Source organism: Macrosteles quadrilineatus, unplaced genomic scaffold, assembly GCF_028750875.1.
Source record: "Macrosteles quadrilineatus isolate MER2022 unplaced genomic scaffold, UCM_ALF_1.0 Scaffold_1__1_contigs__length_201487025, whole genome shotgun sequence".
NCBI lineage: Eukaryota > Metazoa > Arthropoda > Insecta > Hemiptera > Cicadellidae > Macrosteles > Macrosteles quadrilineatus.
Genome location: NW_026542594.1, coordinates 28,807,576 through 28,824,617, shown reverse-complemented (window position 1 = coordinate 28,824,617; position 17,042 = coordinate 28,807,576). Strand labels below are relative to the sequence as shown.

At 33.4% G+C, this 17,042-nt stretch overlaps 1 long non-coding RNA gene across 1 annotated transcript in view; it reads left to right on the top strand.

The window, feature by feature from the left end:
- The first annotated feature begins 1,473 nt into the window (after window positions 1–1,473).
- Window positions 1,474–17,042, top strand: part of LOC128982809 (uncharacterized) — a 30,170-nt gene continuing 14,601 nt past the window's right edge. Inside the window, exon 1 of the long non-coding RNA XR_008489736.1 lies at window positions 1,474–1,577. This is a non-coding gene — a long non-coding RNA (uncharacterized LOC128982809). The remainder of the gene's footprint in view (window positions 1,578–17,042) is intronic.

Here is a 17,042-nt window from a genome sequence, read left to right as displayed (position 1 = left end):
CAGTCAAGTCTCACAAATGACTGTATTATACTATCGAGTATCTATTATAGCGTATTACATTGAAAATATCTACCTATCAAAATACCTCGAATACATTATGTAGTAGAGAAGTCCATACTTTTTTAATTATGATCAAAGTTTTTTTACTTTGGACCATCACAATCTAAAATGATTTTTGTAAATATTAAATTTATTTATTTATTTATATATGTATATTTATTTCTTATACATGAACAACACCATACAATTTAAACTTTAGGCAAAGATTAAATAAGAAAGAGTATAGTAAAACACGTTCCAATAATATTGGAACTAGAAACACAACAGTACCAAAAAAAATGGTGCTTAATCATAACAAGTAAAGACTCATATTTGAGTACAAACAAATTAAGAACGTTCGCATAGTGGAAACAATGCGACAAGCGAACGGACAGACTGCAGACGAACAAACAGACACTAGATCGTGTAAATCAGGATGGTGTTGGGTAAGGCATGGATGAGATAAAGGCTGCCAAAACACTAGGGTCACACTTCGAGAAATTATTGGTATTAAATGAAGGCAATTGCGATTAATTATTGAGATGCGTGTACAACATAACAACATCGACGGTTAAGGGGGAAGGGCTCTTGTGCAAAGGCAAATCCCACTCACTACTATAATTGACACGAACTATTTTGGTTAGTTTATCGAATGCCCAAATTAATGTTTTAACATTTTAGTTGCAGTATCAGCTCGATCCTTTAGAAGTGTGATTATTCAGGTTGTAAGATTTGCTAATAAAGCTGCTTCATAAAATAATTCAATAGATGGAAAATCCTTCTAAAAAATTACGAACGGATCAATACTAACACGGCCTTTGGCTGTAACTTACACTCGTATACTACAAACGTGCTCTGGCGGTAATAAATAATACGGTACGCTGAAAGAGTCGTGGCTAGGCAAGTGGTTGGAACCATGGACTTATGTCGTGGACACCCGGTTCTGCTCCTACTAGTCATTAAACACATTTGACTTGGTTACAGTGCTATGGTAACTCAGAAGTTTAAAGCCTACATACAGGTCTAGCAATCTCAAAACAAAAAAATAAGAAGTGTCTCAGGTCAAAAAGATTAATAATTATTAGTTAAGATTATTAAGATTAAGATTAAGATTGATTAAGATTATTAATTTCAATAAAGTTCGTCAGCTATCCGTAAGGAAATAACTAATAACATGTTAAGCTATTTTTATTAAATTTTTTTTTTAACGTCTGTAAGAAAAAAAAACTACTAGGTACCAACAAACAAAAACAATTTTCTGTGACAATCTCATTTTCTGTACAAATTATAAAACGTTAAATTCCTACTGTAAAAGTAAACATTTAACGCCTTGTCAATCACAACAAACCTCTCCATATATAATTTTGATATAATTTACTTACTGATAAGACTACACTTTTATCTCACTTTAACTCGACAATCACTGTACTGGTGTTGAAATAGTCAAAACTAATATAAACGCAATGTAGGAAACAATTATTGAGTGTATGTTTTCAGATGTAATATATATTTGAAAATGGGGATATTTATGCCAAAGTGTGAGTAACTTTAGTACAGATATTTATCTTCTCGTAACTAGAGAACCCGTGCGGCTCAATGAGCCGCATAGTATGAAACATAACGCCAAGGAAAACTTTATGCTTAAATTCGAGTAATTGTAGCTACATCTTAGAGTTGCTTAAACACTTGTTAAAAGCTATTTTAAATATCTCTGTTTGCGTCGTCAAGGTTCATCCACATTATTTCTGCTTTTAGTTTTAATTGATAACTTCTAATGAATGCTAAACGATCTGCTTCAATTCGAGTTAACATGTTGCAACTAAGTTTTTCCAGCATTGAGAATTGAAGAAAACTGTTGCCTTACTGATAATCTGTGTTTATTAATTTAAGTTGGGTCTTTTATTTCTTTGATTTGAGACATCCCCTCAATCAAACGAATTTTCTCCATGGACCCTGAAAAGTGAGGTGATATCAAACATTTCATGTGCTCCATTTCTTACCCAAAACTCTGGGTTGCCAACTGGACTGCCATAATCTGCTTTGAATAGGCCAAATCAGCACCACCATTGGAAGTTGGTTAATGTATTTTAACGTGTTGTCTGCCAGTCTCACGTTGTTCAGTGGAGTGTCTCTAAATACCTGTCCCAAAGTATTGAAAGTATGAATTCATTTGTCGAAATAGGTTGGATAACTCTTGTAGCTATACGATTTGGATAGCAATTTTCATATTCTTTTTTTGAACAGCGTATATTATTTGCCTCTCCTAAATCATAAAAATAAACTTGACCGTAACAACTCGATCGTTGAATACATAAACACTAATTCCTTCACTTATGTTTAGTCTAATATTGCCACTAAAACTTTCAATAGCAAATGAGGTGTTGAAACTTCTTATTTTTGACTTGAAATGACTGGATTGTGTTGGTAAATTCAGTAAAAAAATCTTGTATAAGTTTTTCAGAGGAAATGATGGCAACATAACCTAGAAGTAAACAATCCATTTGCGTTCTTTTCTCAATTGAAGTAGGGCAAGTAATACAAACGTTTACAATAAAAACAAAAGGTCCACCAAGATTCGGTACAATCTGACTACTTGAACTTATCATAGTCAAGGCATTTTTATAGTTTCTACTAAATGTTTTAAAATATCTCGATCTGTCAGTGTCATATCAAACATTTCTTGCATGCTTTCATTTGATCTGACATTAGGCGAGTTTACTTTACCACCGTATGTGGCAGTTAGATTAATGTATCTGCGATAATAAAATGCTATGACAAGGGAGAAAACAGGTCCATGACGTAGGAAGTGGTGAAGGAAGTAGTAAAGATGAGCAGTGCAGAGTGTGGGGACCGTCTGTGGCAGTTAGATTAATGTATCTGTAACCCTAAAGTGCTATGGGAAGGGAGGGAAACGGGTCCACGACGTAGGAAGCGGTGAAGGAAGTAGTAAAGGCTGGCACTGTGGAGTGTGGGACCATTTTTGGCAGTTAGATTTATGTATTTGCAATACTAAAATGCTACGAGAAGGGAGGGGTACATGTCCACGACGTAGGCAGTGGTGAAGGAAATGAGGAGGTAAAAGCTGGCAGTGCGGAGTGTGGGATATTTCGTTTTCATAAATGTATTATCATCCCTCTTATATGATTTAAGAGGGATGATTCTTATATAATAGCTCATATTATGAGCAAGTATTTCACTACACAACTCATTTGAAAATAAAAAAATAAAATAAAATTGGCCTCATTGTTCCCCTATATGAGTGATTTGTATCATCGACTGTAAAATAAAATAACGGTTTGTGGATTGCCAGGTAAAATTTTTCATCATAATAAATCTAAATTCCACTGAAACTTATATAATAAGGTTCAAAATTTGTTGTAAATAAGACTTGAGTTTCCCTTATATTCCTTTACAATTGAAATAAACTATACCGAGCAATGGCTCGGTCCTCTGGTACTTTATGTAATTAAATCAAAATAAATAATTTAAATCAGCTTTATTAATTTACTAGCCGTCTGACAAACTAGTTTTTTTTTTCCAAAGCCAGAAATAGGCTATACGAAAAACGTTGTTTTACTATTGGCTGGAATTAGTAACTGGTTTTAAAGCACGATTCATGCTGGAAATGTGTGCTTGTGTTGATTAAATGGTATTTATTAGCATATCAAATATGATTTTAAACTAGAGGTCATTCAGTGGTCAACAAATCAACCAAATATATGATTTGTACAGACCTCTCTGTTCTCACCCCACGCTGTAAAAAATATAATTGGAATTTCTTCCATTTGTTTTTATTTTCTGTTTATAATATATCGTTGTTATTTTTCACCAGCATGGAAATCCATAAGGCCAATGTTAATCTTTTATAATTTAACATTATTTTTTATACTCCTTTTTGAGCGAATATTTATTCATCCACATCTTCAGGAAAATATATGTCTAACAGTACGCGTAGATTTGTCGTGCGATGCACACGAGCTGAGAAATGTTTTCATAAAACATGCTTGCTTATTAATAGAGGATGGGGATAATGACAGGAGTTTTGAATCAGCTTGTTAACTAAATAGCAATTATGCAGGCAACGTGTATTTGAGGCGATTATAACACGAGGTGTTACCATTGACTTTAGACAGCGCAGTGCAAGTGCACGTCGACTTCTTGTTTCTATTGTAAAATCTAAATCTGAACCCTTTGTAGTTGAGTGTGTAATTTGGAAACGATTGAGTGTAGCGATATCAACTAAAAAAAGTACATATTAAGTTCGGAAAAATAATATTGGTCCTATGGGGACTAAATATTCAATTATTTAAATATGCAGTTGTTTAACTAATTGAGCACATTGTCAACTCAATTTTACTTTTGATATGCTATTACAAACATACAAATTCGCTATTGAATTTAAACTGTTCAATAAACTTCTCATCCTCCTGGAAACCTGTTGATGAATGTTTGTGTTGGCGTCATTTTAGTGTGTTGATGTTAACTAAAATGTTTCACTCTAATTATAGGCCATATCTATATATTAATTTCAAACTGTTTTTCTTTGTCATAGCTATTATGAGAGCGTTATGGCTGGGCGTAGAAACTCGCTAGGGGTGTCTAAAGGAAGGTTTTGGTCTGTAGATGAGCCATCAAAAGAGAAACGTGGTAAATTCCCTAGGGGCTCTGCCCCAGTGGCCTTTAAAGTCCCATCCCATGTTATTCTTAAGGAGGAAAAGGGTGTTTTTGTCACAGCTAATTTGAGAGAACGGCTGGGTGTAGAAACTTGGTAGGGGTGACTAAAAAAATGTATTGGTCTGTAGGTGAGGTAAATTTCCTTGGGACTCTGCCCCAGAGGCCTTTAAAGTTCACTCAGCAATTTTGTTTACATTACGACCATATGGATAATTTTACACTACTTTTAATGAACCAGCTGTTAATATTAAAATTGTATTCAAAGGTCTACTGAAACTGTCAAAATTTTATGTTTATATTATTATTTATGATTTTTAATTGACTAGTGAACCTGTGCGGCTCAATGCACCGCAAAATAAAATATGGTTTTAGTAAACAAAATCATCGTGTTTTATATTGAATCGACATTGAAAATTAAATACAGTAATAATGAAGCCTTAGAAGGGAAGCAGTGCAGCCATTTTCTAGCTGTATGTGTGTTATATTTAGTAAATTAATAAGTGTTCAAGTTCAAGTATGTTATAGGGAAGTTATTTAAAAAAAAGTTTTTTAACACATTTAACAAAACATTTTATCATATCAAACCAATGAACCAATAACCAATAGGCTATGTAGTGTTTTCTTCAAGCAGAATTTGACCCTCAAAATATGCTTATTTTGAGGGTCAAATTCTGCTTGAAGAAAACACTCTTAAAAATAAACACTAAAAAACTACATTTTTATCACAAAAGCACTTTCATGAATACTACGATTTTTTTCCTAAAGATACCTTCAGGAATATTACCCTGGTCAGAATTTGAATGAATATGCGTATCCTATTAAAAGATGTAGCCTTACTTTAAACAACATATAATATAGTTGCTCATGATTGAAATTGGTCTTGGTAAGAACAGCGCTGCTCTTTAATTAAAGGGCTTGTGCTGCAAGTGCCAAAGATAATAGAAATTAGCATCAAACGGGCAAATTTTTATTCTCAAAATCTAAATATGTCCCCACTCACTTATTCCAGTTAGGACTTAACATTCTATTAAGTTGTTACCCGTTCTGATCACATGACGCCTTGTGCCATTAATGAGGCTCTTTTTCATGTATTTCTCATCAATAAAACCACTGCCCCCTTTTATTAGTCTAATCTGTGTCCTGGCAATCCACTGACCTCTATATTTAAAACTCAGTTGGATTTTCTAAATGGGTGTCTCCACCTTTGTCTGTTTTCGAGGACCCACTCTTCCCCTTGGCATACTGACAATTAATTACCTAACTTGTCAAGTTCATGTAGTAATTAATTAATTAATACTGTTAGTTTATAAAGAAAATTAAATAAAAGTTACTTGGCTTAGTGCTTTCATAACTGCAAACTTAGATTACACCCACTAGTAAAAAAGAATCAAGTTATTGGTAAAACAAAACTGCTGTATGTTTGTGTAACAACCATTATTAACATGAAGTAGATGATTTGTTTGATTTATCGATCAGCTGTTTTGTTTCAAATGAATTAATAATGTCAAAGATTTGTGATTTTAAATACATAAATTATTATAGTAAAGTTTTCTAAATCATGGCAACTTATTCTCAACTAAATTTTACTATTCCCAGCATTAAAATAAAGTAGTAAGATCCATTATGAGTAAACTTTAAGGTACACAATCCTTGATTGAAATGTAGTATACATTAACAGTCATAATGAACAGCAATTATTATGTAGTAGACTTTGACTATTTTCAAGTAACAAACATGTGTTTCTGTAAATACAAATTATCTCCTATGTTATCCTTATGGAGAAATACAAAACTTTAAAGGGCCCCAGGGCCCCACTCTCTAATTATTTCCCTAAAAAGAAAGTTTCCTGCACAACTTCACGTTACGCTCTTTCCAATGACACCAAAAACATGTCAATCGGTTTAGTAGTTTCGGAGGAGTAATTGTCACAAAAAATCTGCTTGCGTATTAAATAAGTACTAGTGTACATGTTGCTCGAAATCGAGCAATTGCAAAGAAGTACGGGAGTTATTTATAAACAAATGACTTGTTTAAAACTAACAACAGTCATAATTTCCGATGATTTTGAAAGAGTCGACTAAAAGATTATTAACTAATGGAAATACTCACAATTTACATAACATCCCTATTCCAGTTTAAAGGGTTAATTTTTAACTATCAAACTGTCCATGGACGGGGAAAGGTAAGCTTACAATTTAAGTCAACGTAAAAAAGCTGTCAGCTTTTGTAATGTACCGTACCTAAGTTATTTAGCTAATTTGTAGACAATAAGGTGTAGGCTACTTTAAACTCTACAGAACAGAGTTAGGCAAAAACTGGCAGAACTCTGGAATGGTGTTATTTATCGTAGGCATAGTCATATGCCAAATCCTTATAATAAAAATTCAATAATTAATACGATGACTAATGACATAGACTAAGTATGTTTTATCTATGCTAATGATGACTTTAATTATATGTTTTAACTTATATCATTAAACACAAAACACCATCCAAACATATACACATGTTTAATACAACATGGATAATTATTTACACAATGACTGTTTGCTTCCATGGAGACCAATTATTAGTATTTAATTTCTGACAACAGCTGGAGTTTCAAAACAATGTTTGTTTCCCATGTTAATCTTATGGAGAAATACGAAACTTTAAAGGGGCCCAGGGCCTCACTCTCTAATTACTTACCTAAAAAGAAAGTTTCTTGCACAACTTCACGTTACGCTCTTTCAAATGACACCAAAAACATGTCAATCGGTTCAGTAGTTTCGGAGGAGTAATTGTCACAAAAATCCTGCTTGCGTATTAAATAAGTACGAGTAATGTCCAGTGGTCGAAACTCGACCAAAAATATGTAATGTACTCACTTATGTTAATGTTTCACCCCACACTGTAAATAAAACATGTGATTGGAGTTTCTTCCATTTGTTTTGATTTTCTGTTTATATTTCGTTGTTATTTTGTCACCAGCATGGCAACGCATAAGATCCATGTAAATTTTTTCAAATTTTTAAACTCATTTTTCGCGCTTATCTTTGAGCCTATTTAAATTTATAAAGGGATTCTGCACACCTACAGGAAAATAGCTTTCCAACGGTATGCGTAGATTTTCCCTACGATTCACACGAGCTGAGAAAAAAGGTTTTAAAGAAACATGCTTGCCTATTAATATATAGATAGATAGATAGATATATATATATATACACGGCCGCGCCCGGGAAGCCAGTCACATAAAATATACACTGGAAGTCAGTCAGTTGCACCCCCCAATATATTTCAAGACTATGATATATATATAATATATATTGGTAAATATCTTAAGCTTAGACATATCTGAACGTATATATCTCTTTTTTTCTTAAAAATACTAAAATATAATTACGTAAAAAATGCTATGCTAATGCAGTCACCACCGCATTTGCATGGGAAAGCCAGTCACGTAAAATTTGTGCTGCTAAGCCAGTCACTATATATTTTACCGCATACCACTGGAATCCAGTCACTGAAAATCCACCGGGTATCCTGTCACTTCAGTCACTTTCACCCCTGCCCTTCTACTTTGTGATATTTATTTTTGTTCTACAAGCTTGAAAATTCGCACCTCAAACAAACGGATTATGCTTCAGGCATTGAGCACTCGCATAACCCATCTTTCGCACTTCATTTTAATTAGTTTCCTTCCAGATTACTTAACAATTACTATTCTACAGATTAAATACCTAAATGTCAATGTAATCTTTGGTCGTCTTAATAGTCGTCCTGGCAACTGTGGATACAAATATGTACCGAACTAATTCGCAATCGCAAGGTGGGAAGTTATTGCTTTATAGTCGCACAATTAGGCCTATTGTTGAGTCCTTGGAGGCAAGAGGCCATCTTGGATGATTTCAAAAAGCTGCAAAATTTATCGTCCAAAAATATTTTTCAAACACCGAAGTATTTATAATTTAAATAGCTAGTATACTGTGGGACTAGAAATGTTCTTTGTAGTTTTGAATTATTCTCCAAGGGAGTCCATAAAATAAGTTAACGGTCACGGTCATCTTGGAAAAAGGCCAACTAATACGAAAACAATATCCTGTGTTGCGCGGGTCGTAGCACACAAATAGTTTTCCCGCCTCAAACAATCAAAGGCGCATGGAACAACGCAAAATTCTTGTCTCTCTTGGGGCGAGAGGTCGGGGCGGGCCTAACGGGTTCCATTGATGGGTACCCGGCTACCGACCGACCTGGGGTAGCGACTAGCGAACCAGTGGATGGTTAAAGGTTCTGCCGGTTATTTCCATCTTATTGCTGGTTCTCGAGCTTTTTGAGCTCGTTGTACAGTGAAATCTTACTTCCCTATTTTATATAGCCACAATCAAAGCGATTTTTACAAGAAAGAATGAAGATATAGACTCAGTGATGTGTGGTTACTTAATTAAATCATGTTCCTTGATTGTTTACCCTTTTGTAAGAGCCAATAATCAATCAACTTATATTTCTTCATTTTTCGATTTATTATCTATATCAATTCAAGAGGTAGCCCTGTACCTGGTTAACAAACATACCGATTACATTTAACGTGTTTTCTTTGAGTTACGCCCCATGGGATTCCAAAGTTTCACAATGTTTACATTTTTGATGAATGTAGATAACAGAATGTTTAACGAAGTCAGCTGTAAATGCTGTCAATGCAGTGCTTTGATTTTGCGGTCCAAAAGGTAGAAACGATTCGATTTGTGAAACTTTTAACTTTTGCTACGGGCCTGTTAATTGGAGATTGTGACTTTCTTAATTTAAGGAAGTAAACGTATTAACATGACGTGTTTGGAGTGGGATTTGAAATATGTGACGTGTATCAAACTTTTTCTCTTCAAAATCCTCTTCGATGTAAAACACAGGTACGGCAGCTAGGTTTATTAGAATTCAAAAGTTTTTTAATTGTCCTCCAATGTTTAGAAATTATTTTTCGATCAAATTGTTTAATGAATAAATAATTGTTTTGCCAAATTATGTTTCGAAACCAGGAACTAAAAATAGATCAGGAAATAGATATTTTAGTTCAGAAAACAAAGCCAATCAAATAGGCCTACGTACTTTTTAAATAAAAACACTGGTCGGATGGTTTTTAACTTCGCTGTTTATTTACTTCAATAAATTTCTAATAAAAATCACCACATGTACTAATCTATATAAATAAAATTAGAGTTTTGTCTGTACATTGCTCAGAATCATCAATTTTTAGATTATTTTTACGTTTTAAACATTCAAGAATCCGGAAAAAGTTTCATCTCAATTCCGCTATTATCTCAATCATCAATTATTATCTCAATTCCGTTGTTGTCATCTTCCGTCTGTCACGGTCCAAAGGCCATTTTATATTTTTAACTGTTTCAAAAGATTAATAGTTAAAATTAAAGCCAAATATTAATAGCTCAAATTAATATAATTCACGGATTATTTTAAATCAAAAACATAAATAATAGTGGAACTATTGGTTTTTAACCATAGAAAAACCTTATGAAATATCAGTTTTATTTTGGTTATTCATCTTGTGTTTGCTTGAAACTCGTCCGATTTCAATAACTAATAGCTTAAATTAAAGCCGGTATTTCACTGAAGGTTCTTAGACCAAAATATATAGGTTTAGATAAAATTGTAACTGGTAAAATGCATCTTAAATCGAAGTAGAAATTAAAAAAAAATCTAATATATATTTTTGGTGGAGTAATACATTAGATAAATATTGCCGATACTTTATGTGAAATCTGTGCGAGCATTCCTTAAACATAAGACCTCAATCATGGAAATCGGTCGGGTAGTAGAGCCAAACGAACTCGGAAAATAAAAACCAATTTTTTAAAATACATATATATAAGACTAGAGGACCTATGCTGCCCCGCAGTATTTAAATAAATACCATTATTAAATAAATAAATATCAATATGCCGATGCTTGATGTGAAATCTATGCGTGCATACCTTCAATTTGAGGCTTCAATCATGAAAATCGGTCGGGTGGAAGAGCCAAACGAGCTCGGAAAAGAAAAACCAAAATATTTTAATAGGTAAACTCACTATAACCAATCCAGTGAATGCAGGAAAAAATTTGAATCATAATCGGTAATATAGTTTTCTCGGAGTAGGCAGCGTAAATTTACATTTTGTCGGTACAGACAGAATGACAGAAAGACAGACTGACAGAAATTGAGATGAGACTCGTTTGAGCCTTCATAGCCTAGAAACGTAAAAATAACAAAAAACTGCATGATTCTACGCAATCGACAGACAAAACTGTAATTTTATTTCTATAAAAGAAGACTACATTTGCACAGTTTCAAGCACTCGACAGAGTTGCTCGACAAGCTGGTCTGAATCTGACACCATTGAATCACTGCAAGGGATGCCCGCAGAGGTAGAGGAACATTCAGATGACTTCTGAGAATTTCAACTTTCTCGTTTTGCAATGTGCCGTTATAGCCTTACTTGGAAGAGGGGGATTTTTGGACCACGAATGAGTTTCTTGTGTTTAGTTTTAAATAAATCCGACCTGAATATAAAATAGCAAATGCAAGTCCGCAGTAACAAAAACGTTTATTTTTACGGAATAACTTAAGTTCTGGGTCAAAAGTAAGTTCTAGACCAGTGGTATAGCCAGGAAAATTCTATTTTCGCCATAATATGAGTACAAACTTTTGAAAATTTAACATGGGCCTTATGAGAAAACATTCCACCATTATTGTCATTTGTTTACATTTTAAGACATAACTCGGCGTTCTGTACCCACGGGCACCTCAGCTTGCGCATGCGCAGAAAGCTCTTGAAGCACTTTCCGAGGTAACTGTTGTACTTCTGATGTGTATTAGCTTCTGACATACAATTTTGTCAACTAGAGACAGAGAGAAAGAGGACGACTCGACTTTGCTCCACTTCATTAAATAGTTTGATGTATAAGAATTTGTATTACATTATAAAACTTTCCAGAGTAATGAGTTTCTAATCCATTAAAAGACTATTCTTACATTATCCTCAGCTGTATTACTGTTTATTTAATACTTTTGCCAATATAAACGAGCGATACATTTTATTTTTTTATTTTTAACGCTTTTTATAATAATTATTATCACTAAATCACTCTTTTCGTCAGTTATCGAGTCGTGTCGTTGTCAATAATGTCGTCTGATTTTGACTGATGTCAGATGTTACACTGAATCGGTCACAGGGATAATAATTAGTTTTAACCTACCAACGCTTTTTATAATAATTATTATCACTAAATTACTCTTTTCGTCAGTTATCGAGTCGTGTCGTTGTCAATAATGTCGTCTGATTCTGACTGATGTCAGATGTTACACTGAATCGGTCACAGGGATAATAATTAGTTGTAACCTACCACTAGCTTACCTAACTAAGTTTGAGTGTTGCTATTTGCAGTGTGGGATGATTGCACTGGACAGTTTAGCTATCTATTTCAGAAAAATAAAGTTTAAAATAAATCAAATTCTAGGATCTGTTCTTAAGTTGTGGCCGTTTTGAGATGGATGCTTTCAGAGCTCAGTTTAGCCTAGCCTGAACAACTGGATTAGTAGCTTGACTTAGTGGTTCATCCATGTTTAGTTTATAAACACTAATCAATGCCTAATCTAGATTATACGTGCCTTATTCTACTCCGTTTTAAAACTAATATACATGGGCATAAGCTTTAATTTTTGTATTAAATACTGGGTGCATCATTAAGGTAACTCCGTTAGGTTGCTTTTTATAAATAAATAATTTCATAAATCACTGATACCCTATATCATCTACGTGTGTTATATTTATATCACTTATATTTATATCTCTGTGGTTAGGTTTTGGTTATGTTTGCCTTAAGATGGCTATAAGCTTAGGACTAGATATCAAATAAACTCCCAATTAACTTATAGTGCAGCCTAGCCCTAATATGTCAGTGTCAATGAAATAGTGCAATATCAAGGACAACCAAACTTGGATATACAACCATGTTTATACCTAAGGTTCCTTTTTGGTACTCACCAAAAAGGATCAACCGTAATTGTTTTCAGTCAGAAAGTGTCCTGAGTTTCCAGAAAATTGTAACTTATTACATTTTAAAAATTAAGGGTAAATTAAACGTTTTGGTTCTGGTTTTGGAGTGAGTCCAAATTCTTGCAGTGACTAATACTTCAAAGGAAGGAAGGTGGGAAGATTTTCATACTGCTAATAGCCTTCTTCGAACTCAGCGTGAAAAATACTGGGTAATTTCTATAGTTTGGGCCATTTAGGGGAACCAAACAAATTTTTTTAAACTCTTCTATCTCATCATTTCAGTAAACTATGATATTATTATTTGAATAGAAGTTAAATGTCAAGAAAAAAAATACCTCAAATTATTATTTTTGGGATAGAATTACATTGACCAAGGAATACTCTCAAAGTGTAGTGTAGTGATAAAGTTTCCCGAACAAAGCTCGGTCCCCAGCTACTTGTTGTCAAACAACGCAATAATGTACGTTATTTCATAAAATTTGTACCTGAGAAATTTACAAATGGAAAATGCATTTCTCGAAAGTGTAAGCTAATCTTAAAATGATAGGATTTGTAATGATGCGATCATAAAACGAGCAATTCAGTATTCTTATTCAAAACACCAAACACCCGCCACTGGATCAAAATATGCCCGCACGGCGCAACCCGGCACGGTGGGAAGCCCCTCTCCTACAATTTAAATTACGTACATAAGCCAAAAAAATAAAATATATGATTTAGAACATTTTACTTTTTGTATACAGAATCCACTGTTTTTAAACTTACCTGACCAAAAAATAAAATAAAGTAGTAGCCGACAAAAAAAGTTCCGTGGAAATTTGCCATGTCAAGTTTCATAAAACATTTAAAATAATCGACTTTATTTGAATATTTAAAATGAAAAGTACCGGGGGACCGAGCCTTGGTTCAGTATGTTTATTTCGATTGTAAAAGATATATAAAGGAAACTCGTGTTTTCTTTATAACTAATTTCGGCTTTTATTGTTTAAGTTTCAGTGGAATTTTAATTTACTATGATGTAACTTTAAATGGACAATGCAACACATTAATTTATTTCAATCTTACACATTTCTGTTATTGTAAATAAATCATAGAAATTTAAAAAAATAAAAGTAGTATATTTTTAAATACGTTCCTAATGAAGGAATTAATATGCGATCAAAGGTTAATACAGTAGCAATCAACTATACAGCATTAAAACAGCACAGTGTATGTAAGGGATGTGATTTATTCTCATCATCACTAATCCTAATCACAGAATATTATTTCTGTATATATTCTAGTAGTTTTAATAGGTACTAAATTAAGTCATTCTTCAAGTATAAGTAAAACTTCAGCATGGGCATACTCTCTAACGTACTATCATATGATGGATTAGCTGAAGGCAGATAAGTCCGATTCAAGCTTATATTGCTTACTATAAAGATTGTTGTAATACAATTAACTTTAACTAGTGGTCGTCCAGTGGTCGAAAACTCGACCAAAAATATGTAATGTACATGTTTCAAATGATTTAGGCCTAAAACTTTTTTTTACTGTGTGAGTAACTAAGGACTTCTGGATAATTTAAATATGATATTTATATGTTTCTTACTCAAGAACAATGCCGTTCCGGGACACTATATAAATGGACGTTAACGTGATTATAAATTTGCATTTTACATAGTCAAAATACAATAGGTATTGCGCAACCGTGATATGATAAGTCATTAACCTTGGTTCACTAATAAAAACTACACCGTATGCTTACTCAAACAAAACAAAACTTGCTTACTGTACAGCAATAAATCACGTAAAGAATAAAACAAAAGAAAATGTAGACTAGAAGACTATTGATACCGTAGTCATCCTAGGCTACTACTACATGATGTTTCAGAACAGAAGTATGGGGATAAAAATATTAAATAACTCATAAAACACCATAAAATCATAGTACTGTACTGTCTTTCTGGTAATAATAACAATGATAAAAATAAGATAAAGATAACAATGATGTAAAACACCTCTTATTATTTCTCTTTGTTCTATTCTTTCTTTGGTTTCTCTCCATCCACAAGTTGTCATGGTTACTAATCACCCAACGACCCAACCACAAAATATTGTAGTGTTGTGACAGCAGACAGGAGCAGACGATTGTCAGTATGTCAGTGTCAGTGCAAGATTGTCAGTCTGTAGGTGCGAGCGTATAGCTTGACCTTGACGCTACTGATCGGTATTTCTCCGTTTTGCTTCCATCTTATTTTTGTCAAATGAACTGTAATATTTCAATAATTGGGAACCTACTGCACATAAAAATTACCGTAAACAGTTAAATATATAGTTCATATCGAAATATTGGACTGAAAAACACAGTTCATAAAACATTTTCTTGGGATTTGTGAGGTTATATAATATATAGGCATTATGATGATGCGACTCCAGTTAAGCGAGGTTCTACTGTATCTGCAAGTTAAAGTTACAAATAGAAACCCATTATGGTTTGTATTCAATGACCGATGTATTATACAAAATAAATTATAACTTATTTTGATATTAATCAGAAACATTTATTACAGCTTGCAGAACTTATTGGTATATATAAATATCCCAGTTACTATTACTTAAAAAAAATTAAACACGAAATTTTGTGGCCATTCAATTTTTATAAACACAGTGTTAAACATTTGACTCTACAGAATACCAGATGGTAAAGAGTGTTTGGTTTCAAGAAAATAAAATAAACAATAGTTTAACCAAATTTACTATTTATTTTGAAAAATAATAGATAGGAAACCGTAAGGATAGGTATGGGATTGAACTGAAATAATTGCAGGAAAACTTAAATCGTAAAGTCCACAATCTGTACATCGTTAGAGAGCGAGAGAGAGAGAGAGAGAGAGGGGGGAGAGAGAGAGAGAGAGAGATTTGATCAGGAATCTGAAAAGTAAACAAATAATCGTTTCTGGCGTTTGTTATATTGTACCCCCCTCCCCCCTCCACATTTGCACTCGTGACCACTTTTTGTTGCTTCCTTATCATTCATCCGTCCCAAAATAGAATTCCTGTAATAGTTTGTTTGTAAAATTAAAATTATTATAAAAATCTTTTATCTTTCGAGTGTAGTTTCATGGTTATTCTTATCAGATAGAATAATATCGTTGTCATATGTAATAGAGGGGTTATATTATATGTGGTAATAGTTACTCCTTCGCGTAACGCAATTGCGTAAAAAAACAGTTCCCGTATCTCGGACAAGATACACGTATATTTCTCGAGATAAAGAAAATCCGTATAGTTCCCGGTCCGTGGAAACACTGTAATATTGTACTAGGATATAAAATATTGTATAAAAGAGAAGTTGACTAAAATTTCAACTGAAGGTAAAAAAAAATAAAATAACTTAAAATATGAGATGATGAACGGGTAGGATCAAGATTCAACCAATTATAATTAATTAATATTCGACGATCCTTATTATAGGTGCATCATATTTATTTGGAGTATGAACATGTTTAAACATTAACACGTAGTTAATCACTATCCCAACACAAATAGTAACAAGGAGTAAACGAAGGTTACAGACCGCTGGGTGTTACCGCTACAAAGTAGGGTAGGGTGCCGTACTTGGCTACACTACTCCACGATAGAACACACGATGAGACAGTCTCCGCATTGGTATTGCAGTTACGCTTATCGACACAGGCAGCAGCACCGGTTTGCTGTTTTCATACGTATAAAGTGCAGGGGAAGCCATACCTGACTGGCTTATGGGAGAGCTGACTGGCTTTCGGGCGGGTGACTGCCACACCGAGTAAATTACCAGCGCACTGACTGCCAAACCGGGTGGGCACAAAAGTATATATATATATATATATATATATATATATATATATAGATTCTCCACTGCATGGCAAGTTTTTTATAGTTTCAACAAAATGATAAATTTATGATACGTTTTAAATGTTTTGATCAAAAATATATGCTTAATTGCTCTTACAAAATTTTAAATTATGAAATAAGTGAGACATATCAATTTCAAAGGAACATAATTATTCCTTATCGGGTTAGCTTATATAGGTATATTGTATGGTTGGCACTTGCCTTTTTTTTGCCTACTTTCAATTACCATTTATTTTTGAATTCAAGAAAGAACACCAGAAATTCATTTATTGGTATACAAGTTTTCGATAATCGGGTTAAAAATTTTGTCATAGATGAGTACGTTGAGGATGAGAGCTGTGTTCAAGTTTTGGAATAGACTAACTACGGAGTATGTTTCATCTATGGTTTTGGTGAAGTAGGTGAACTAATGGCAATTCAGGT